The 25,000-nt window shown below is 36.8% G+C and overlaps 1 long non-coding RNA gene across 1 annotated transcript; it reads left to right on the top strand.

Annotated features, from left to right (window-relative positions):
* Positions 1 to 10,093: 10,093 nt before the first annotated feature.
* LOC135214158 (uncharacterized) lies at positions 10,094 to 24,917 on the top strand. Its single transcript, XR_010314306.1, has 3 exons — positions 10,094 to 10,441; positions 11,983 to 12,051; positions 24,085 to 24,917. It is a non-coding gene; the product is annotated as an uncharacterized LOC135214158 (long non-coding RNA).
* Positions 24,918 to 25,000: the final 83 nt, after the last annotated feature.

Raw genomic sequence — 25,000 nt, 5'->3', positions numbered from 1 at the left:
GATAGTGCTCATTTCTCCATACATCGCTACGATTTTTCCCCACGGACAAGGCAGCGCAGTGGACTTCAACAGTGGTGTGAACTACGACAGCGCACGGACAACGCCGCCACAAGTGAAACAGAGGCAGAGCCCGGACGGCGACGCAGAAGTGATCGGCAACCAGCAACAAGAAGGAAACGTTTAAAATTGAAGGAAGGAAACACTAGGAAATAAGAAAATTTAGATAAGATATCTAGGGATCGCAATAAGGAAGACAGACTCAGTATGAAGATAATGTAAGTACAACAATGCATCTATTTTTTTTAAAATTGTATCTAGTCTAAGCTGTTGGTATGAACCGAAATTTTAACGAAATTATTACTAGGTTACAAAGAAGCAGAACTCCTGACCCGAGTCACTATAGCCTACGTCCAACTCCTGACATATGCTCAAGACTAAATACTCAGACGAATATTTCCCCTAGACGATCGCGTAGCAAAAGTCCAACCAGAATACCGAGCTCGACAGTAGCAAATAGACCCACGATTAGTGTGATTGTTACTAACAATAATAACATTCCTAACCCATTGCAAGCACAAATTAGGTACTCTAGAATGGCACAGGCCGCTGTAATAGCACAGGCTACACGCTTTTGCGGTAATGTAGAAAGGGGTCATCCTGACAAAATTAAGTTAGAAGCATATACAGTATCTCAGTGGATAATAAAGACTGAAAGTCGAATTTCAGCTAGTGGAATTACCGATGAACGCAAGAAAATAGATGAAGCGTTACTCTATGTTAGTTCCGAACGGGGAGATGCGCATCGCACTCTCACATCTGCTAAGTTTCAGGAGATTCCGACCTTCGCAGAATTTAAGAAGGTGTGCCTAGAATTATGGGAGCCGGTAAATCAACAGGATAAGTGGTATAATCTAAGTAGGTTTTTACATCAGAAATATGATGGGGATAGTATCGCAAACTTACATACAGACATAGAAAATTCGATCCGTAACTTAACCACAGATTTGAAACGAGCCAGCGTAGTTATTGGCGATGGTGATGCTTTTAGTCGTGACACAAAGGATTTAGTCAGTATGAAAGAGATTTTGAATTACATAGTTCATGGTATAGTATATGACGCTATCGGGGAAGAAGAAAAACGAGTCTTTAAGAAACAGGATCCTGATCCTAAGCAGGATAGTCTTGCAGCTTTAAGATTTATGAAAAAGGAAATGTGCAAAAAGGGACTGAATCTGGCAAAAGAATTTACAGGTTTTGTAAATAATGGAAACCCTAGTAGAAATAGGAATAATTTCCAGGGAAGGACAGATAGTGTTCCAGACAGATCTAGAAATTTCAAGCATAGACAACAAGGAAAACAAGATCCTAGGAATAATCCAAGGAATAGTAATGGGAAATTTTTCAAAGCAAACAAGAATAGTAAATATAGGCCTCAACAGTATAGAGGAAATCCAAACAATAATAATCCAAATTCGTTCAGCCCAACCCACAGTCAGAGTTCCGGAGATAATAAAACCCAAGGTAACAAGCAGGAACAAAATTGTGCCAATTGTGGTTATTCCAACCACACAACTCAGAATTGTAGGCGACCAAGTTATTGTTTTCATTGTAATAGGACAGGTCACCTAACACAAAATTGTTGGTTCAAAAATACCATTACTAACCATAATGCCCAAAGTAGTACACCCCAAAATAATAATCAGACTCAGTGACAATTACAGAAAGGGGTAATACAAAAGAAAGCTTCCTTACCAGTAGAAAATGAGAATGAAATAGTTACGGTAGGTCAGGAAGATAATTTCAAGTGTCCTTTTGAAGTAAATAAGGAGATAGTATTTTCAGTGAAGGATAAAGAAATATGCCAAGAAGATTTACCTATCATCCAAACCAGAATTAATAATAAACCATGCTCAATCCTTTTAGATACAGGCAGTACAGTAAATATAAAAGATAAACAAACATTAACCAAACATTTAGGCTTTGCAGATACAGAAATACAAGGTCCTGGTAGAATTATAAAGGGAATAGCCGGAAAACAAACAAAGGCACTAGGCAATGTCACACTGGACATAGAGATTTTAGACAAAACTTTTAAGGAAGTATTTGTAGTATTAGAAGAAAGGTTTTACCCTACGCAAGCGCTGTTTTCATATAAAGCTATGCGGAGATGTAGAATAATGTTAGATTGTGGAGAAAATAAAATCAATTTGCCACGCAGAAATAGAGAAAATGTTTGTTTTCAGCTAGAAGAAGGAAAGTCTTGCATAAATCTGATCAATTTATCTGAGACGACATCTTCTAGAGAAGCGAACATCCAAGAAACTAAGATAGATAATAATGCTAGCACAGATAATAGTGGAATAAGTGGTAGAAATAATAGCTTACAAGAAATGTCCTTAGCCAGGAACGATTCTATGATAGATTGTGCACAAATAAATAATATTAACAATGCAAGCCTTGATACTCAGACTTCTGAGCTGAGTTTTGACTCTGAACAAATTAACGCAGCTGAACAATTTAATGCCCCTGAACAATTCATTGCCGCGGAACATATTAATGCATGTGAACAAATTTATGAAGATGAATCACAGATCACTTATGCGCATTCAACAATAGATGAAGATGAATCAGAAATTGATTGTACATATCTTATAATGGATGAAAATAAAGAAGAATAATATATCAATGAAGTCCTGTTATTAGGAACAATAAATAAGGGCGAATTAAACTCAACAATACTACTGGATGAAAGTTCGGATGAAACAGACGTCTGTTATTTCTCAGAGATACGTGATGACGAAGAAATATGTTTAGTCAGTACTGCAGATGACCATACTGTCAGATTTGTGCTTAATAGAGAAGTAGTTTTGTACCTGCAATGTCTAACCAAAGTTTGTCTTAGAGCTAAAACAGACGAAGACTTGCATGAAAAAGACGTAATGCTAACTAATGAAAACTTACCTGACTTTGTTAGGATGGACAATTCCCTAGTTCACGTGAAAGGTAATAACTGTGAGACATACGTCCAGAATTTTTCAGACAAAGACTAATACTAAGACCTGGTATAGAATTTTGTACAGGAATTGTAGTGAATAATCCTTTACTAATACTAAGTGAAAAAGCATTCTTCTCTAGCACAGAACCAAGTTCAATTCTAAATAAAGAAGTAAATAATACAGACTTTCCTCAGAATAGAGTTAAACTATTACAAATATTGGAGAGGTATAGAGATGTCACTGCCTTAGAAGGAGATAAGTTAGGCAGAACAGATACTTTGCAACATAAGATTTTAATACAAGATGGAACTAAACCATTTTATATCCCTAACTATAAGTTGCCAATAAGTCAACGACTGATCGTAGATCAGTTAATTGAAGAAATGAAGCAAGATGGTGTAATAGTACCTTCCAAATCACCATATATTAGGGCTGTTGCCTAGTATCATAAGGCGCCCTATGAGGTAATGTTAGACTTGTGTTAATCTTACGCTAAGTCTGTTGGTTAGGCACTTCCATACTCATTGGAGTGTCTTGGGGTTTGTAGATCACTTACGAAGTCGGTATTATCTTCTTTGGTTATGACGACGATGTGTTAAACTCATGATGATTCGGCAATGATGTGAGGTTCTAGTAGAAAACACGAAGTATAAAAATACATATATTCTTCTGAGATTACATGATGAATATCAGACAAGGTGGTACAGGTCTGCCAATGACGATGGCTTGATCGCTTCTCCCAATGATGATGGCTAATTCTGTTCTGTTTACCATCTCGGTTACAAGTCATAAAGGAAGCAGACAGTAGCTCGAACATATGAACATACATACAAAATGAGACACACTACAGATCACGTAGGCCGTTTGAATTATAGGTCGCGGTAGTTGTCTCAAGCAGGGAACTTGGACTAATGTTTCAAAACAAATGAATGACCACAGGTGACGGCATATCAACTTAGCCTACTTGTATGTATCTGTCATCTTTATCGTCTCTGGTCTGATCATTCCTGCAAGCAATCTGGTTGACCTCTTTAGTTTTAGTCTTTTATATATATATATGGAATAACATTCCATATTTTTATTATGTAATCACTTACACATATAATTCACCTCTCTTATTAGATCCAAAGAAAGATGGCACTTGGAGAATGGTGATAGATTATCGAAAATTAAATTCACACACCATTCCAGATAGGATGCCAATGCCAGTTATAAATGATATGTTAGCTCAATTAGGTGGAGCAAAGATATTTACGTCACTAGACTTGCTTAGTGGATCTTGGCAAGTACCTTTAGACGAAGAATCCAAGCCCTTAATAGCTTTTAGTACTCATAAGGAACATTTACAGTTTGAAGTCATGCCCTTTGGTCTTACATCAGCCCCACTAACCTTTACTCGATTAATGCTCCAAATCTTAGGAGATATAGAGGATGTTTCAGTATATCTAGATGATGTGGTCATTTCTAGCAAGGACTTGGATAGTTACTTTAAGACATTAGAAACATTGTTAGAAAGACTAAAGAGCGCAGGATTAAAGATAAAGATTAAGAAATGTCAATTCATGATGAAATCATTAGAATATTTAGGACATGTCATCAGTGAAAATGGACTGCGTATGCAGGAAGGTAAAATAAAGGCCATTGTAAAATATCCAGCCCCAAGTAACTTGAAAGCCTTAAGAAGGTTTCTGGGGATGATCGGCTATTACTGGCCGTTCATTAAAGGATTTGCCACTATAGCCAAACCATTAACAGATTTAACTAAGAAGGATGTAGTTTATGAATGGAAGCCAGAACATGAAAGAGCTTTCCAAACACTCAAGGAAATGATGACAAGAAATCCAATTTTAGTGTATCCAGATTTCTCAAAAGAATTTTAATTAGCCTGCGATGCTTCTAGTGCAGGTGTAGGTGCAGTTTTAATGCAACAAGGAAAAACCAGAATGAGAGCAGTATATTATGCAAGTAGAGTTTTTTGAATGCTGCAGAAAGAAATTATAGCACTACCGAACGAGAGTGCTTAGCTCTTTATTGGGGATTACGTAAGTTTAGGCATATATTGCTAGGACATAAAGTCAATGTGCTTACAGATCACAAACCCATTTGTGATCTGTTCAAGAAAAGAGCCTTCACAAATAATATGAAGTTTAACAGATGGTTCATAAGTGTATTAGAATTTGCCCCAGAATTTAGATATATCCCAGGTAGATATAACACTATAGCAGATGCCTTGTCGAGATCGCAAGAAGAAAACGAGAAACAAATCACAACTAATACTTTCTGCTTTAGTTGTCAGATCATAGATCTAGATTTAGAAAGAGTTCAGATCGAACAGCAAAAAGATGCTAACATTAGAAAAATAGTGGGTAAATTAATGCAAAATGAGGATGATCAGTCTGAATTTCAGTTAATTAATGGAATTCTATATAAAACATCAGATGAACCGAATGCTTGTTCACGTTTGTATGTACCTAACACACTAACCAAAGAAGTATTAGAACTAACACACTCTTACAAGTTGTCAGGACATCCTGGAATAAAGAAAACATGTAGAACAGTCACTAGAAACTATTTTTGGCCGAATTGCAATTAAGATGCTAAAAGATTTGTTGAAACTTGTCATATCTGTAACGTACACAAGGGTAACGTAAATGTTAAAGCCCCTCTTGAGAAATATCCATCAGAATTAACTCCGTTTCAAGTAGTTTCAATGGATTTTGTAGGTCCATTTCCAAAGACAACTAGAGGTAATCGTCAGATATTAGTTTTCATAGATTACTTGACTAGATATGTTGAGATCATTCCAGTCAGAAACAGAGAAGCAACTACTGTAGCAGAAGCTCTGAGATCTAGAATAATTACTAGACATTCATGCCCTCAAACATTATTATCTGATAATGCAGGAGAATTTACTAGTGACATTTTAAAGAAATTGTGTGAGTTTTATGAAATTAACAAGTGTCAGGTTACAGCTTATAAACCAAGCTCTAGTGGAGCAGTTGAAAGAACAAATCGTAAAATAAAGGATGTACTGAAAACTTTAGTCACTCCACAGACTGAAGATTGGGACTTAATGCTTGAAGACGTACAGTTCACTATTAATAACACTGTAAATGAATCTATAGGGGAAACCCCACACTTTCTGTTATATGGTTATCAGAAAAGAATGCCAAATACCTTATTAGACGCAGCAACTCCACCCAGACATACTTATAATTACGAAGACTACATTGCGTGGAAAACAAGACAGACTTTCGAGACAGTAAAAGGCACAAGGGCTCGATTGAAGGAGTTACATCAAAAGTCTAGTAAGTATTACAACCAAAAATCAACAGTCCCAGATTTAAAAATAGGTTAACAAGTATATGTGCTTAATCACAAAGTTGAAGGACCTAATGTTAAAGTAAGTCCTAAATTCCAAGGTCCATATAGAGTAATAGAAAGATTAAAGTTAAATAAATTTAAGCTAATGCATGAATCAACTTTAAATGAAACTGTTGCACATTGGAACCATATTAAAATAGTACATTCCGACATTTGGTCAGAAGAACATTAAAAGAATTTTAAAGATTTAAAGGAGTCAAGTAGTAAGGAAAACAGTAACATAAATGATTCCCATACTTCATCAGCATTAGTGACTCCGAGATACAATTTAAGGAAAAGATAGGACCAAGTGCAACAGGTCAATAACATTGTTGTATAAGGTTTACTGCTTAGAATATATTTTGCAGGAAATGGATTTCACTATGGCTCATGGTGAGCGATATCTGCATCTCCCTCTTGCAAATCAAGAAGGGAGCAATTTTAAAGGATCATGGTCAAGTGAAAATGATACACGACATAGCGGTTGTAACTATCAATATCACAGCAGTCGATCAACAGCAACAGGAACTTACTGGATTAATGAGTAAAATTGAAAGTGTCATGACTACTAACCAGAACAATTCTGTTTTGATAAAGCTTAGGGAGGATATCAGTCAGGTGTTACCCAAGAGAATTAAGAAGGGTTCCCTGTTGCCATTTATCGGCACAGCCTTAAACACTTTGTTTGGTGTAGCTACTGATGGTGATGTAGATAAAGATAGGGCTAGAATAGAAAAATTAGAAATGTGGGCCGCAGAACGGGGTACAATCATGACTAAAGTCATTGATGCAACTAACAAGAACCAAGATTTGATTATTAAACTAAAGGACTTTGTTAACAGTATGGCTCAGAGCATTACTACAGAGATAAACGACTTAAACAAGTCACAATATGTGACTCAGTTGTTATTTGAAACAGAAACCTTTTTGTTAAATCATAAGGAACTTTTGAATGCAGTAATGTTAGCCGCTACAAACATTTTATCACCATACCTCATCAGTCCTAGTGAGTTACACCTTGTAATTGAAAAATGTATGTTAGATCATCACTTCAAACTGCTTGTGCGAGATGTTCTTACTTACTATAGTATCATAAGTGTGAAAAGGGTTTCTGATCACATTGTGTTGGTGATATCATTCAACAATAATATAGTTAATAACCTGATATCCATTTACCCTTTTCCAATGCTAGTAAACAACAAGTCAATTGTTTTGAACCAAGGCATAGTACATTTTGCATTGCAACAAAATTCACTTCTGTTGGTGAAACTAAGTGACAAAAATTTTGATGATTGTATCATGCTTGAAGCCAATGAGTTTGTTTGTAACATTAACAGTTTTTATGAACCACTTAACAAATTGTATTGCATAGATGATTTGATTAATGACAGAAATGGTGAGAATAACTGTGAGTATATCCCTTACAGTCCTGGTTTCAAAGCTCAAATTTTGTATGATGAAATGGTAGTATTTTCACAGAATCAAGTAACAGCTAAGGTCACTTGTAGGAATAATCAATCTCAGATAATGTTTAATAACATCAAATCCTTTGTGACATCTTGTGAAGTAGTTATTTTGAATTATTTGTACTACAAGCCTACCATTTTTGCTTCTTACACCTTAAATTTATCTAGACATATCAATCATTTTGATAATGTCAAGGATTTCAAATTGTCCAAACTTGAGTTAGAATCATTTGACAAACTTGAAGCAGCTAATCAATTTTTCCATATGTACAAGGCTGACATTTCCCCCATCATGTCCATGATAAATATTGTTTTGTTAGTACTCACCATAGTTGCTTTCATATGTATTGTCAGGGAGTTAATTGTTAACAAGCTCAACATCATTAAGACTTTACTGAATACTTTGCCTCAAGTAACTGATATACTAGCATTATTGTATATATATAACCATTTTTGATTACTTTCAACATTGTATTTTTTATATGTAATCATTTTAATAATTTTAGGCATTGAGGTCACTACCAGTAGGTGACCGAGTGTTGTTAGGAAACAACAAGAGTCTGTCTAGAGAAGCTGGGAAAAATTTAGTTAGGAAAAACCACTGGTAGAAATATATATAGGGAAGGTAGAGTGATGAAGAATCTACCAGAAGTTAAGGTAGAAAAGGGAGTAGATGTGTGCAGCATAAGACTGCACGAATAGCAGTTTCGAAAACGAGACCAAACATTGGCACTTGTTTTCGAAAACAGTAAAATGCAAACCTCACCAAAAACTATGAACTTTGACTCCTTCAGTAGGTGGCACCGGAAGTAAGGAAAGCCATTCAAGTAGAAGTAGGATGTGTCTTAGAGAGTAGTTAAGGACGAGCTAATTGAATCAGTTAGGTTCAAACTTCATTTGAACTCCTAGAGAAATTCAGTTCAGAACCAGACCTCATACGGGGAGGCAGTGTTCCTTCTCACTCTGTTCCATTTTAGTGTGATAGTGTATTGTGAACTTTGTACTTTATTCTAATTATAAGAAAATAATTAAGTGTTGTTTAACTTGCCAATTATCCCAAGGATTCGTATCCATGCAAAAGCCTAGAAGAGCCTCCTGAGAGACATGGCTAAAACGAATTAAATAATCTACAATGTTCCTATGAGAAAAGAAACTCAACCGTAGCAAGTGATACTTGAAGGTTAACCCATATAACAAATAACCTTTCAAACATTACCCGTAGCAACGAAGAGAACCAGAAGAAGAGAGAATAAGAACTCGTAAGTACGCCACGCAAACATAACGAAGAGAGAAATAAAAATAAAACCACGTAACAACAGCAAGTAATAATATTGTTATGACAAAAGTTGAACAGACGGGTTTTCTCGCCTCCATGATGAGAAAATAAACCTACAGAATAGATTCAGTTATATTATTTTCTTTAAAGGAGAAATTAGAGAGGGGGAGTAGAAGTTATAATCGTGTGCTTGAAAGAGTGGAAGTGAAGGATGTAAGGAAAAATGTTGAGGGAAGACGTGTGGAGGGCGGTGGCCACGGTGGATCGTGCGTCTGGAGGCACAGTTCCAGTGTTAGCAGATCACATCCAGCCCTTGTGGCTGAAATGTGTTTACTTATATGTGTGGCCGACTGTACATAATTTTATCGCCTAAAATTTTTTTTTTTTTTTTTTTGCGCTTTGAGCCTATGAATTGGAAATCACTTGGATTAATATCTATCATGAAATAGCCATTTCACCTGTCAAAACTCTATAAAAGAGATACCTTTATTGAAAGAGAGAGAGAGAGAGAGAGAGAGAGAGAGAGAATGATAAAAAAGGAACCAGATGACAGTGATAAAAAAAGTAATTTTTTAGACCATTTTTAAGAAAGAAAGAAAACGAGAAAGGGAATGGACCTTAACATATGAAATATTGTTTTGGTATATAGATGATCTGTTGCACTAAATATAGGAAATTTGGGTCCACTGCTACGGAGCTTCTTTGGCTCATAAACTTTTTTTCGATTTTTTCTTCTGGAACACTATGGAATTATAGGAAATATCTTCAAGTATTTTGAAAGACGATATAAAAAAGAAAGTTCATTGGCCAGTACTGGCGGTAGTTCGGTTGAATCAGATGTGTTCGCTCTCTTGGTGCTGGAGGTCTCATTAAGCAAACTGGCAAATGTAGGTCTAACGTTTTATTTACAATCGGTTATTTAATAAAACAGAAGTTTTTCTTGAGATATTATTATTTCGTTAACGTACTTGAAAATGAAACAGTTATGGCGGTTGAATAGATGTTTTCAGCTTGCTTGTAAACTGGAATCAAGCGCACGTATTGTAACCATTGTATGGACCAACCACACTTGTAGTGAAGAGTTATAGAAGCGCTGTGTAACGTGCCATGCTTGTTTGGACTCTTTTCGTTGGTCCAATTTACCCATCCGAGCCTTAGTCGTTGTTTTAAAGACCTGTGAACAAGAAAAAGAAATCGTTTCGATAGGATGCAGTACATTCAGTTGTGTGAGCTTATATATAACGAATAATCCACACCGACACGAACGATTATTTTGACAACCGGTCTCGAGGAAGCGGCTTAGTCCCATACGGTAGCACCTAAGCAGGGTGCAGGCGTTGGTAAGTGCAATTCCTCTATATAGAATTAGTTTGACTAATCCTGTTGCTCTTATTGGAGTGTAAGAAGATGAATCATGTTCGCTGTCATCATAACGTCAGTGTAGATTGAGTAGCAAAGACATTTTGTTTACTTTGGTATAGGCTTCAGGGCGTCTTCCAACCGGCAAGCAGCAACTTCCATTTGTTGGAAATTGCCAGTATTTGTTATCGTAAATAATTTAATGTTAGGATAAAATACTCGGCTTTTCAATGGAAACAGCGCTTCATAGTTTCCTTTTATATTTTTATTGCTAAGTTCGACGAGTATGTTAACGTGATGGTCTCGTGTAGCCTAGGCCTAGTAGAGGTAAATAGAGGGAATTTGAACTCTCCGAGAAGTGATCATCATTCCTGTGAAGGAAGATAATAGGAATCGGGGGAAAAGAAATCACTAGGAAAATTCCAGAACGTGATGCAATAGTAATTGTTACCCACACAGACTCACGTATGTGTGTATGGTTGAATTAAACTGTTTAGATGTTACACAATCATCGCGATTTGTTGGGTTGGCAGATGTTATGAAAATGAGTATAAATCTTTTGATCATCCCCAGAGATCTGTATGCGTGGTAGAACCTGGATACAAGCAGGCCTACGTGGGTACTTTTGATTCGCTGAAGCGAATAGCGGTGTGTTAAGAGGAAGGTTCACAGAGCCCTCTCTCTCTCTCTCTCTCTCTCTCTCTCTCTCTCTCTCTCTCTCTCTCTCGATCCAACCAGGAAGATATTTTCTGAACTCTAGATTCATGTTACTCAAGTTGATTGGAGGGTATGTCGTGGAAACACAGAGGTAGCAAAAATACTTATATTCTCAGAGTGTTACATCTTGAGATAGCTTTGCAGAGAAGAGTTGAATGTCTATACCAGACGATAGGAGAAGAGGAAGTGATTTTTACAGATTTGTTTACAAATCCATAGGTTAGCAACCCTAACAAAAGATACATGTGTACGAACGAACACTACTTATCTAGGTTAAGACAGATCATCCCATGAGAGCCGAAGTAGGTTTCCCATGGAATTAGTAGGTTGCTGTTGTGCGTTTCTATTAGTGCTTAGCTAAGGGTCACACGCATCCTGGGCTGTAGGTTTTTGGCAGACTTTCCTGCTTAACCTGATTACGTTATTTCTACTACTTCTAAGGAATGTTCCCACATTACTTTTATCATGTCATATTCATTACATACCGAATCATCAAAATAGACCTGACATCCACCGGGAAGTCCAATTTCGTCTCCACTCTTTTGAGATACATGTAGTAAAGTGTGAATAAGGAGGTATGGTGTTGGGTCTTGTCTTATCAGTAACCGTTTGTTTAACGATGTTCAGAGAGCTAGGCCTACGAGGGAGAACAGTGATAGGCTGCTCTTGAGACCTTCTTCCACAACTCAGGCCCTCATTTGCATCTCATTTAGCAGTCGTCACTCAGATATTTGTATTTAAGATTACTAGTATTCATTCTTTTGAAATAGAATGTATTGACCTCTTCATATGTTCTTGATTTCAGACCCTCACAAAGCAATGACAGACTGATGTGTTGAAGGACACATGCGCGCGCAGTCACAAAACGTTACAGGTAAGCCAACAGAAATATACCTTTGAAGAATAGTAGTTATGTTTTTACCGTAAAAGTGGCATACGAGTATATATAAAGCGCAAATACAAAGCATATACAGTTATATGCAAACAGAACCCGTAGATTCGTGCCAAGAAGCCACGCAATTAACAAAGAGAAAATCCCTTATAAATAAACAATTTATATCTTGTGTTGCTGTGACAGGCAACGCAACCGATCATTCAGTTCGATGCCTTGATTGCAAAAGTTTTAGACAGCTGAAGACCGAGGTCATGTTCGTCGATTATTTTTTATTTTAATTTAGTGAATTCAATTTATTTGAAGATCGCCCAAATTTACAAGAGATAAGACGGTCGATGTCGTGCAGATGGAGTCGTTGCAGAGACAAATCTTGGCGTTTGCCGTCACTAAGGGAATCATAAGCTGTTCCCATATGGTACCGTTCACCTTCTTTTATGGCATCTGGTGTGGAGCTGAACTGAATGAAAATAAGAATGAAGTGAAATGATAACTCTTTTGATATACAAGAGACACGAGACGGAAGGAAGGAATACGTATTTCGTTCTCAATTATATTAATTAAGATATAGTAAAGACGGTTGAAGTAAGTTTTCGTGCAGGACTTGAGAACGAGAGAAATTCCCGTTCAGCTTCATAATGCAATTTAGGGCATATTCTTGTAGAGAGAGAGAGAGAGAGAGAGAGAGAGAGAGAGAGAGAGAGAGAGAGAGAGAGATGGAATGTTATCAAACCTGTCTGACGAAAAGGTAGACTTATTCACTTCGCTTCAAACACTGATATATCAGATGCAATTTGTGGCACCACTTTCTCCCTTTAGGAGGCCGTATTGGAAAATATTACGGTGCAAAAGAGGTTTATGGTAAATATATATAAAAAAAATAATAGACATTCAAATAGCATGAGGCAAATTAGATAGAGGAAGGGATAAATGAACAGCTGAGAAGTTATATACGTGGAATGGCTTGTTAATTACGTAAATACGGAATGATTTTATGACTGGTTTTAGTAATAATAGAATAGCGATAATGGAGACAGTACTCGTAAGATGATGATGATAATAATGAAAAAGGTTACTATTATTGTTGCTGAAATCTGTGCGTGTGAAACTTATGGTAACTCCCTTAATATTATTATTATTATATTGTAATTATCCATAGGTCATAATTTCCTGAAATATAACAGATAGTTTCAAACGTACCTTGCTATGTTTTGCGCGGAGTTGAGATACGTCTAGAAGGGGAAGGGATATAATTGGGGTGAGGAGGAGTGGGGGGGGGGGGGGGGGGGGTGGGGGGGGGGGCGTGTGGGGGGGAGGTTTGGGGTGGGGGAGGGGTGTTAAAGCATAGGCTGCCATCAGCAGTAATGTCATTGCCATGTCCAATGAAAACAAACAGCCCGGGGATAACATTGCGTTCTCTAGGGGGCAATAAGAAATATTGCCTAGTTGCAGACGACGCGACGCGGAGAAGACTAAGTGGGTTATGTGACGTAGAGGAGAAAAGTGGGCTATTACAATGGTGATAATGCGGTAGTCACAGGATCATATTCGATCCTATTATCACTGTGAAAAGAAGACAAAAAATGTGTTGGGATTTTGTCAAATATTTTGGGGAAATGTCTTTCATGCCACGAATGTGTACTTCGTGTTATTTGGTTAGGAATTAATTTGTTTTTATTAATTTCTTTACAAAAATTTACGTATTTCCCCCGAAACTTGTTTACCCGAACCACGATCACTTTGATCATACAGCGCCTCAGTGGCGTGGTTGGTATGGTGTTGGCGTCTCACCTCGGTGGTCGCGGGTTCGATTCTCTGCCATTCCATTGAGGAGTGAGTGATGTGTTTTTCTGGTGATAGAAGTTCACTCTCGACGTGGCTCGGAAGTCACGTAAAGCCGTTGGTCCCGTTGCTGAATAACCGCTGGTTCCATGCAACATAAAAACATCATACAAACAAACTTTTATCATACTTTTTGTTGCGAGAAATTGATTGGTTTTTCATTCCTTGGGAAAATTTTACATAATTTCCCGCAGAACCTACTTTATAGCTTTGTACTACATCCTTTTAACACCTTGTCTGGCATCGGTTGTAAAAGTTTTTTTTTTTTTTTTTTCCTCGGCGTCAGATATGTAGGCCCTAGTTTGAAAACTCCTTGAAAACTTCTGAGGAGATCGGCTCTTGAGATACTCTTGCTTTTGGAATATATAATACTAAGGTAGAGAGTCTCTAATATCTTTAAAACCCCAACTAAGGATCCTTTTATAAAAGATATTTCGAACTATTTGTTAATTTGTGCAGTACATGATTTCCTACTAATCTAATCTAGGTTGTTGTCAAATGTCCATTCATATTCATGTTCCATTACAATTATAAACCAACATCCGTGCAGACAGAATGTGATTGTTTTGTCACTGACTTCAACATTTCTTAATTGTACGATATCTGTTATTATCTTATTTTATCATCATTCTCTGTTTCTGCTGTTTAGCTTCCTTTTCCGTTTTGATCGTTTCATTTCCGTGATATGTTCGCATTTAAATCTGCACTTCGTAAAAATTTTAATCATTCATTTCTCCAAAATCAGAGACGTGGCCAATTCATGTTTCGTTCGGGAAATGAAAACAGTAGTACTAAGGTTCCCTGTCGATGCTCATTGCCTATTATTCTAATGACGTCAAATTAAATCGGGAAATGAAAACAGGATAAGTTTCCCTCGATGTTTTGCCATCATTATCTTCCAATGACGTCAAATCGAAGCGGATAATGCAGAGGTATATTTGGCTCAAGGCGACAGACAGACACTACAGGAACTTCGACCTTTGAGAATGTCGACCTTTGAGACTGTCGACCTTTGAGACTGACTGTCGAGGGCAGGTGTGATATGTGTAGACCTCCATTAGGTATTTTCATACCAAATGTCTGTGCAATGTTTGATCATTTTTCTTGACCAAAATTCCAGTAGAGGAGAAATGCGTTGTTCTTCATCACTGGAATTCAACAGCGGCTCTTTTAGCATTAAAATACGTGGCTCGTGTTAATGACGTGTAATTAAGTATCTGAAATTCAGAACAGCATCTATGAAAAAATGTTGAGATAACAATTACAGCCAGATCGATCCAACGTGAAAACAAAGTGATGCAACGAAATAATCAAGTCTTTCACAGCTGATTAATGATTGTGAGAAGAAACGTGAGCGGTCGTTCTGGGGAGGAAATTGGATTTCATATTCTAATTACTGTGGCACAAAGGTTACGTAATCTTGGATTCAGAGTTCAAAAGAGGACCTACAGTGAAGGTAGTGAATATTCAGCTCTCTCTCTCTCTCTCTCTCTCTCTCTCTCTCTCTCTCTCTCTCTCTCTCTCTCTCTCTCTCCTTTGTAGATTTCATGCGCTTTATAAGAGTGAAAATAGAATAGAGAACAGCTACTTCATTCAGAGACATCATTATAAACAGTGTTGGCATCACCATAGCAATAATTTCCTTCGCATTTCACATCATCGTCATAAAGATGTTGCGGTTTTAATAACAACTGTAATAACAAATCCAATCCAAATAACGAGCGAGAACACAAATAATGAAAGCTATTCAAGAATAATTTGTAAATTACAGTCGCTCATATGTTACCAAATTACATATATTGATATAATAATCATATTTATGTCATCATCTGCATAATTTTATTGCTTACCATTTTACCATTTTTTGCTCTATGGACTGAAAGTAATTGACATTTCACCTGTTAACATTTATGAAAGAGTTACCTACATTGGAGAGAGAGAGAGAGAGAGAGAGAGAGAGAGAGAGAGAGAGAGAGAGAGAGAGAGAGGCGGGATGGGGGGATGGATGTCGCTTAATGGTCAGGTAATGAGGTATATATGAATGATATGGAATAGAGAGGGACAATAGGCTAAGTAATGGCTAAAAGTATTGCCAAAAATGAACTGTAATAAAATGAGAAAATGACATATACTATTAATATGGTAATGAGATATTTAGATACTTGGAAGATGCAGTATTGAAGGGCTGATTGATGGTGTAAGATCACTTGAAAATCTTCCTGAAAATGAAGTTTGCTTCATCCAGCTTATTATCACATGTTCACTTTTGATGCATCCTGGAGACAGGGGGATAAAGAGCTTTTTATTTTACTTCCGATTCCACCGTTTTATCCTAATAAATGAGCTATTATGAGAACCTCTTTATTGTTGTCTATTGACTTTTGAAGCGAACTGACGCCTTAATTAATTAAATGGTGCTCATTTGGTGTGACACAAAGAAACCGAATGTTTTCAGTTCGTTTAATACCTAAACAGAACAATTCCAGTTTCGGCGTAATGAATGTAACTTGAATTAGGCAGGTCATTTACCCATTGGATCAGGGTGAAATGAAGAGAAATGGCGTCGTTTGCAAGTTGCGCTGTTGGGAATAAGCGGAAATGACGTGAAAAGAAAATAAATGACATATATCTTGACTGGTGAAAATGGAAGAAGTAATAGTGATTGGAATCGAATTAGAGGAGACAATTCTCGGACCACTTTTTTTGTATCATTGATAGTCATAATAATAACAGTACAGATGGTGTTATAAACCTGTTGTTATCCCAAACGTAGAACACCAAAATTATATTATGTCCATTTGGAGGAGTGTCACTTATTCTTAATTTATTTGTACGTCTTGTTTATACTGTTCCTATCCTACTCCTTTATCTGCATGTCTTGTTTATACCGTTCCTATCCTACTCCTTTATCTGTACGTCTTTTTTATACCGTTCCTATCCTACTCCTTTATTTGTACGTCTTGTTTATACCGTTCCTATCCTACTCCTTGTTTATACCGTTCCTATCCTACTCCTTGTTTGTACCGTTCCTATCCTACTCCTTGTTTAAACCGTTCCTATCCTACTCCTTGTTTATACTGTTCCTATCCTACTCCTTTATTTGTAGGTCTTGTTTATACCGTTCCTATCCTACTCCTTTATTTGTAGGTCTTGTTTATACCGTTCCTATCCTACTCTTTGTCACCAAAACATAGTGAACAGATGTACATCACATTTTTTCCACATATGAACATAAATTGCCTACTAAAAAAAAAAAAAAAGTTTTGCCATTATAGAGATGAATCGCGTCTTGATTTTTACAAGCTAGGTAAGCACGAAGGTCCATCTGCCTTCCTTCCAGTGCAATGAAGTATTTCCGTCTTCCAAGATTATTTTCCTCTTTGTGAGATATACTAAAGATATACTGATTGGTACGAAGGGCAAATTCTAGAGGTCGAAATTGAACTGTAGGAGTTATAATTGTAAATTCCCGAACTGAGAATTTTCGAGGAATTTTCGAGCGAGCGAAGCGTCTGTGAGCTTTGGGGAATTGTAGGTATTAAGACATAAATAACTCCAGCCCTTCAACATATGGTTTTGGTCTCAATTTGGCTCATATAATGACAACTTCATTTACATTCGACTTTTTGAAAGGACTTTTCTTGGTTGAGTTTGATTAGTCCTTTCTTGGAAAGGCGAGTTTCATCTACATTTAGATCCTCTCGTAAGAAGGAATAACTCAATACTTGGTATTTGAATCAAGGTATTGAGGTTGAGGTTTCGTCAAGAGTTTATTGAAAACTCTATTCATATTTAGGACTTATAAATGCTGACTCTTGTACGTTATACATTCTTGTGGACTGTTTCAAAGGCTTTTCTGTACAGATACTTGAAAGACGAGAGTACTTATGTTAGCAAGTATGCAGTCTTCCAATTATTATATGTCTCTCTCTCTCTCTCTCTCTCTCTCTCTCTCTCTCTCTCTCTCTCTCTCTCTCTCTCTCTCTCTCTCTCTTAGGGTTCTCAACGCGTGAATTGAAATGGATTATATCTCTACCGTACCCTAATCGAAACCGGCAGCTGCTCCATCACTACCGATTAGAAATTGATTCGATCTTAATGACCAGTAAATGAAGTCGGCTATTATCTTAAGCTTTCGCACGAATGTGGATGCTCAATTCTTTGCAAGCAAAGTACATAGGTTTGGCAATTTGCTTTCAACAACTTCCGTATGGGAAAGCTGCCGTGCGTGGTAATTGATTGTCATTGTCAGTCCCATAATATTTTCTTGCAATTCTGTGGAAGGGAAAGATTTCTAGAATGAAGCAACAGAGAGGAGACGCGATGCAATAAAAATCCAATATTATTGTGAGCTAAGCTACCTCCATGGGTCTCGTCTCAATGACTGAGCAGGAATACTTTCTTTTCCTAGACTTTTTTTTTTTTTTGTACACGTCTATTTTATTTAGTACTTGCAAGCCTTTTAGCAGTAAGCAGATATTGTTTTAACTGATCTCTATCTATTCGGTATAGATATGTATAAGTATACATACGTTCATAGTACATATACTGAAGCTTGCAGTTCCGCCTGTATCCTTTCGTGACACATATCTATATAACATCCTCTTTGGAGTGTGAAATCCTTTGCTGTCCTTTCTCCTGGTTCCCCTGCACCGAATCCTTCCTTTCAGACGTCTGTTAACGCCTTTGGAACCATCCATTCACACTTTTTACTTCCACTTGCAATATCAATCTTTCTTCGGTACCTGTTTTTCTATCGTCCACACTTCCCTCCGAACCTCTCTTTTTTTATTTTTGTTCTTCCTCCCATTCCAAAATGTTTCATTCTTTGGTATCATTTTTCACAACTACCAGTCGGCTTTTCTCGGCCCATCTCCTGGCTGGGCAGATGCGATAGGAAAGATTGACATATCGATTAAACAGATTTTTGATGAATTGATAGATATTCAGGAGGAAATCTTGGAAATTTTGTATTTGGTTATGAATGTGATTTGTTGCTGTATGTTTATCACTATTTGGGTCAAATTTTAGATTCAGGGCAGATAAAAAGATCCCGAGTACAGTTCGTGCGTCATTCCTTTAATCGCGTAATCTTGAAAAGGGTAATGGTGGATGAGTTTTAATGATCTGCCTAATTTTCTCATTAAAATACCATCATTGCAGAATGAACCGGATCTACAGTAAACTGAACACGCTACATTTTAGACCCCTTATTAAATTAATAACACAAAAGTATATGTATTTAATTAATTCGGCAAAATTATATTAATTGATTTAACACAATAAAAATAAAAATATATTCCTCCCTTCTTACAAAGGTAATTTTTGTCGTTCTTTGTGAATAAATTATGAACTCTGAAACATTTTATTTCATTCAATTTTCAAATTTTGAGAATTAAAAAGAAACATTGAAAAGTTTCAGCAATTTCAGTCATTTTTCCTTACGAATAAATCATAAAAATTGCATGTTTATATATTATTTGAGCCATAACTCTAATAGTTAATAACCGCTAAGGAATATCTTGGAAAGCTTCGATTTAAAGATAATTACATTAGTAATGAGTATCTCGAAAATTTGTAGACGTGTGAATATTCTTAATTTCTCGTTCGGAATTAAACTTATTTATAAAGTTCCTCCTTTAATATCGGAATGTCAACCCCCCCACCCCCCCGCCCCCATTCAACTTGAGAGAGCCTCATTATGAGATAATCACTGCCACTTAAACACTCTCTCCTGAATAGGGTCCCCCCCCAAGCCCTGTTGACCATACCACAAAGGGGTTCATTTATTACCTACGAAGTGAAGGATGCTGTGTGGAATATGCTCCCTTTTCATGACTTGAGAGTTTTGGGTATTCAAATGAGACTCTTCATTGGTGTCTGAAGTTGGTTTTAATGATACATTCATAGACTGTGTTTTCTGATGAGGGTCTACTCAGTCTTTTGCCATAATTGTTCTGATTAAGTTTCATGGTTGTGTTTCGGCTTCGAAAAATGGACACGAAAGAGCTGTTCAGGTAGACAGAGAATAACGGAAACAAAGTTGAAATTTCCTGTTATTTCTGTTACGCCTCAAAGTAAGAAAAGTCATTTAATAACAGTTAACCGGAAAAATGGTTTTGTTTTTTGATGGCGATAAATTTAGACTTGTAATTTAGGGAAAACTGTATCAAATTCAATTTGTTTTCTAGTTAAGCTATATTCTCCTCGTTCATAGTACGCGGAAAGCCCCTCAGTGGCGTGGTCGGTATGGTGTTGGCGTGCCACCTCGTTGGCTGCGAGTTCGATTCTCGGGCATTCCATTGAGGTGTGATAGATGTGTATTTCTGGTGATAGAAGTTCACTCTCGAGGTGGTTCGGAAGTCAAGTAAAACCGTTGGTCCCGTTGCTGAATAGCCACTGGTTCCATGTAACGTAAAAACACAATTCAAACAAACAAACAAACAAACAAACGTGGAGATGATTCCGGGAGGGTAATCATTCTCATATGTTACCGTTTAATAGCTGCTGCTTCTTCATTATCCCGAATTCTACGGATATCGGTAATCAGATTCATTTCTCAGTGCAGAGCGAGAAGTTTTCGTTGGAGGCCAAATGCAATTCTAAATGAATGACATAATACAGCTAACGGAAGGTTAACTCTGACATCTCTTGGAGAAGGAGTAAGTGAGTCTTGGGCCATCTTGAGTGAGTCGTGCATTCTTAGATCTGCATTATCTTACTGTCATTAAGATGCTTGTGTTACTGATTTCTATCATGTTTCAGATGAAAGATCATGAGATAGTTATGAACTAGAAGTCACGGAGCGTACTACTTGTCTGTTTATGTTTACAATTATTTTTATGATCTTCGTTATAACACGTAAGGGATAGATAAGTACTAATCTGTTCTTTGTGTCAACTCTATTATAATAAAGTCTAATTGCTTTATTTTTAACTGGCGTCAACACGAATTTTTCCATAATTCATCTCTGTAATATGTACACTGTAAAAGAAAATTTGAGCGAGTGAATGTACTAATTCTTGCAAAAACAATTTCAAATATTTGCCTACATACAAAGCGATACCAACTAATCAATGGTTATGTTTTTCGCTTAACTAATGCACTAAGGCTCTTAGAATTCACGTTTATTCGATGGATGTCTCGTTTTCTTCATCACTCATCAAATTCTATCACGGTTATTTATCTATTTCCGAAATCGCTGACGTCACCTACCGCTTTCGACTGTTTATGAAAATGACGATGATCCAGTTCACCTGACGTCTTAACTTGAAGGATAACCCTCGACAATCCAGTTTGCTTGACGCTCTTACCTTAATCAAAGGACGCCACTCGAATTGAGGAGTGCTTGAGGCTGATCACCTATTCCTCAGCAATAAACCAGGACAGCTGGTTCCTGTTGCTCCAGACCCGAGAGGGATGGATATCGAGAACGGCTCTTGGTTCTGCTGTCATCGGAGCTGGAAATACTCTTAATGGGACGAGATTATTTGTATCTGTGTGTGTGTGTGTGTGTGTGTTTGTGTAGAAATATGGAAATGCTTTCTTTACAAATTCATGAACTCGCAGAATATAGTAACGGTTGGGTGCAAATGTGATTCATTTACGACTTCATCAATGACCACAACAGAAAGTGTTTATTATTTATTCATACGGATTGTTCTTTTCTTTCCCATGACCCCAATCTGTGTTCTTAATTGCCCATTTTCACACAACAATTATTCCTTTACATTTCCTATATTGCATTTCAATTGCAAAACGATGCTTTTATATTTTCAATATGCTTTTTCGATTCATAATACAACGTTCACCTATTTCTGTTCGTTGCCTCCCTTTCACCCAATAGCATCGAGACCTCATTGCACCCTTCGGACGAATCCATTTCACCCAAGAACAGTTAGTGATTGGATTTCACTCGCTTTGCAAAGAGAAATCCATTACCTGTCTCCTAATAGATTTAGACGTTGCCTCGACGTTGTATTAAAATATGAATTTTGCATTAGGTTATGAATTTATAATTATTACTGGAATATGATTGATATGCCAAATAATTTTTGTTAATGAAATATAGCTTAAGTAAATGACATTGTCTCTTAAGTAATATATGTTTTTTTTTTCATAATTTGGGAAAAACTCTCTATCGCAAGAGTATATATAATGTTCTAAGAGGTCCACAATAATAAAAGAAAATGTTGCGCGTTCGTGTCTAATTTAAAATCCCTTTACAAAGCTTTCGAACCCTTCCCTGGGTTCATCATCAGTGATTTTTGGACTGAAGATGAACCCAGGGAAGGGTTCGAAAGCTTTGTAAAGGGTTCCTGAATTATATACGAACTCGCAACATTTATTTTTATTATTGTGGACCTCTTAGAACAATGTCATAATTATTCTCCCGATCATACCAGCCAGATTTTGCACTCTTTTGTAAGACTCGAACAAACTCAGTCTAATGAGGCGACCGAATCATATCAAGTTACGAACCATAGCGGACATCGAATCAGTGCGCTCCTCTTTTAAATTAAAGGGAATTCGAACCATACATAGAGCCATTCACAATGCTTAATGAGGAGAGAGAGAGAGAGAGAGAGAGAGAGAGAGAGAGAGAGAGAGAGGTCAGCAGCAACAGTACGACAAAAACAAGAAAAGGCAAATGTCTGGGGGCAAACATGAGGCAAGAAGAAACGCAAAGGTGGAGACGGTGTTTCCAGCGAACATTTCCGTCGTCGTTATGACCACCTTCTTAATATTGTATCACTACGTGTATATAACAGAATGCCATTTATTTAGCTATGTACATGCATTTTATATTCATATGTTTTACTCTTGTATAATTGTCACGTCTGGTCTATTTGCACGTATCACCCTATCTGTTCTGATACCATAGTCGCAGCGGATCTTTGCCTGATCGTTTTCTATCACTCCTTCAGGTTGGTGCTCGTACCACTTATTAATGCAAGGAGCTGGTGTTTCTTCTTCTTATTATTATTATTACTGAATACGAACATTGCATCAGTACCATTGATTTTCTGTGCAATCTTTTCTATCTAAGATTCGGGAAAACGTATTATTTGCCAAGCAGAAAGAATTCTTTACTGTATATTATTATTATTATTATTATTATTATTATTATTATTATTATTATTATTATTATTATTATTATTATTATTATTATATTATTATTATTATTATTATTATTATTAATCTTGTTTTAATTACTAGTTACAGGAACATAATTTAATGAAATATAAGAGGTAATATCAAAGTACAATCGTCCGGATGGTTGTCAGAGAAATTGTACTTTGCTGGGTCTTAAAGGACCGAATTCTGAGATGAATAGGGAGGGGGTGGAGGGGATGGGAGGGGGTGGGAGGAAAGTGGAGAGAATGGGAACGGAGGGAACACGGCTCGTAATTTGAGCGTCTTGTCCAATGAAAACAAATACCTTTAACTGTATCGCGTATTCTCGAGTGCGGCGCAATTAGGTGAATTACTCAGGTGCAGATGACTTGTAGGAGAAGTGAGTGGTCACAGTGGCAATAAAATGACAATACTAATAGAATCATTCTTGCTTTTATCAGTTCTGAGAAACAAATAACTTCAGGTGGAATTTTGCCAATTTTTTTTATGGAGAGTAATGGGTTTGTCATTGTATTTACTTCTATTTTTACATTTTCAAAAAATTTTCAAAAATATACTGACATCTTTAAGCTTGCGGCTCTTAGCAACTTTTTCTCTGAAAGGCTGTTTGACCTTTAGAATAGCCGTCCATTTCTTGTAGAAGTCAGTTTTAACTCCTTAATTAATGTATTCTCTGAGGGAGGAAGTTTCCGGAGTTTCCTAATTGCAAATATTTTGAAACTTCCATAGAAAGCAATTAGGAATTATTTTTCCCATGGAATATTTCTCATTGTGAGACACGAGAGAGAGAGGAGCAGAGGAGTAGAGAGAGAGAGAGAGAGAGAGATCCTTTAACAAAAGAAATCCACACAAACGTGTGTATTGCATGATGCATTTAATCTGAATGATTTCCTTACCAATCTTTTGCAGTGGTTGCCAAATCAACTTGATATCTTCGTTCTCTGTTTCAGCTGTTTTTAAGCTTTATTTTTTTGTTTTGTTTTGTTTGTAGCGTTACATTTTCGTCGAATAATTCTGTTTCTAATTCTTTTTCAGTTTTGCTTTCTTTTTTCCTTTGGTACTTAAACATCCACATGATCAACTGGTGACTCGGTTATAAAGATAAACGTGATGAGAAACACCTTCAATAAATGCATCATTATCACACAAATGTTGGCATCAGCGGAACCAAATGAAGGAGGTGAAGCGCTTCTGCAACGGATCCATAAACTCCGAGAACACAACATTAGACTTCTGATTGGGAATCTTGGATTCAAATTGTAAAAAATATCTGTAATGGCAGAATTAAATGTTCAGCTCTCTCTCTCTCTCTCTCTCTCTCTCTCTCTCTCTCTCTCTCTCTCATATACGTATGTTGAATCTCGTCGCTTCTTGTAAAGAATTTCTGTGACAGTCATGATAATATATCTGAAAAAAGTATGAATGCCAACCCACTCACTAATGGTTCTGTCAGTCAAATATTGGCGTGCAATAGTACTGTTAAAAAGTGATGAATGATTATGTAAGAAAGCTTAATTGGGGAAAAACTGTTTAAATCGGCACAGATACACACGCACATGTACATTAGACGCATATATGTGTGCACACACTTGTGTACATATGTATGTAGGCACTATCCGTTTCCAAACATCTGCCAAGCCTGAGAACGTGCTTTCAGTTGCACGAATAAAAATATTTTTGAAACATTAAGCACTCCTGGCCTGTGATGCTGAAATCGCTCCCCTTGTAACCTGACTCTCAAACTCCCCGATGAGCTTCTCAGTCTTATTTAGTATTTTTAGTAATGCAGGCTTCAAATTCCTTTCCTTTCGAACTATACTTTTTATGGATGCCCGATTTCACTTTGGCAAGCGCTCTTGGAGAGAGAGAGAGAGAGAGAGAGAGAGAGAGAGGAGAGAGAGAGAGAGAGAGAGAGAAATTTTATAATGATCTGATCATATTATTTTAATGA

This window comes from Macrobrachium nipponense, chromosome 45, assembly GCF_015104395.2.
Source record: "Macrobrachium nipponense isolate FS-2020 chromosome 45, ASM1510439v2, whole genome shotgun sequence".
NCBI lineage: Eukaryota > Metazoa > Arthropoda > Malacostraca > Decapoda > Palaemonidae > Macrobrachium > Macrobrachium nipponense.
This window is presented reverse-complemented; position numbering and strand designations above follow the sequence as displayed.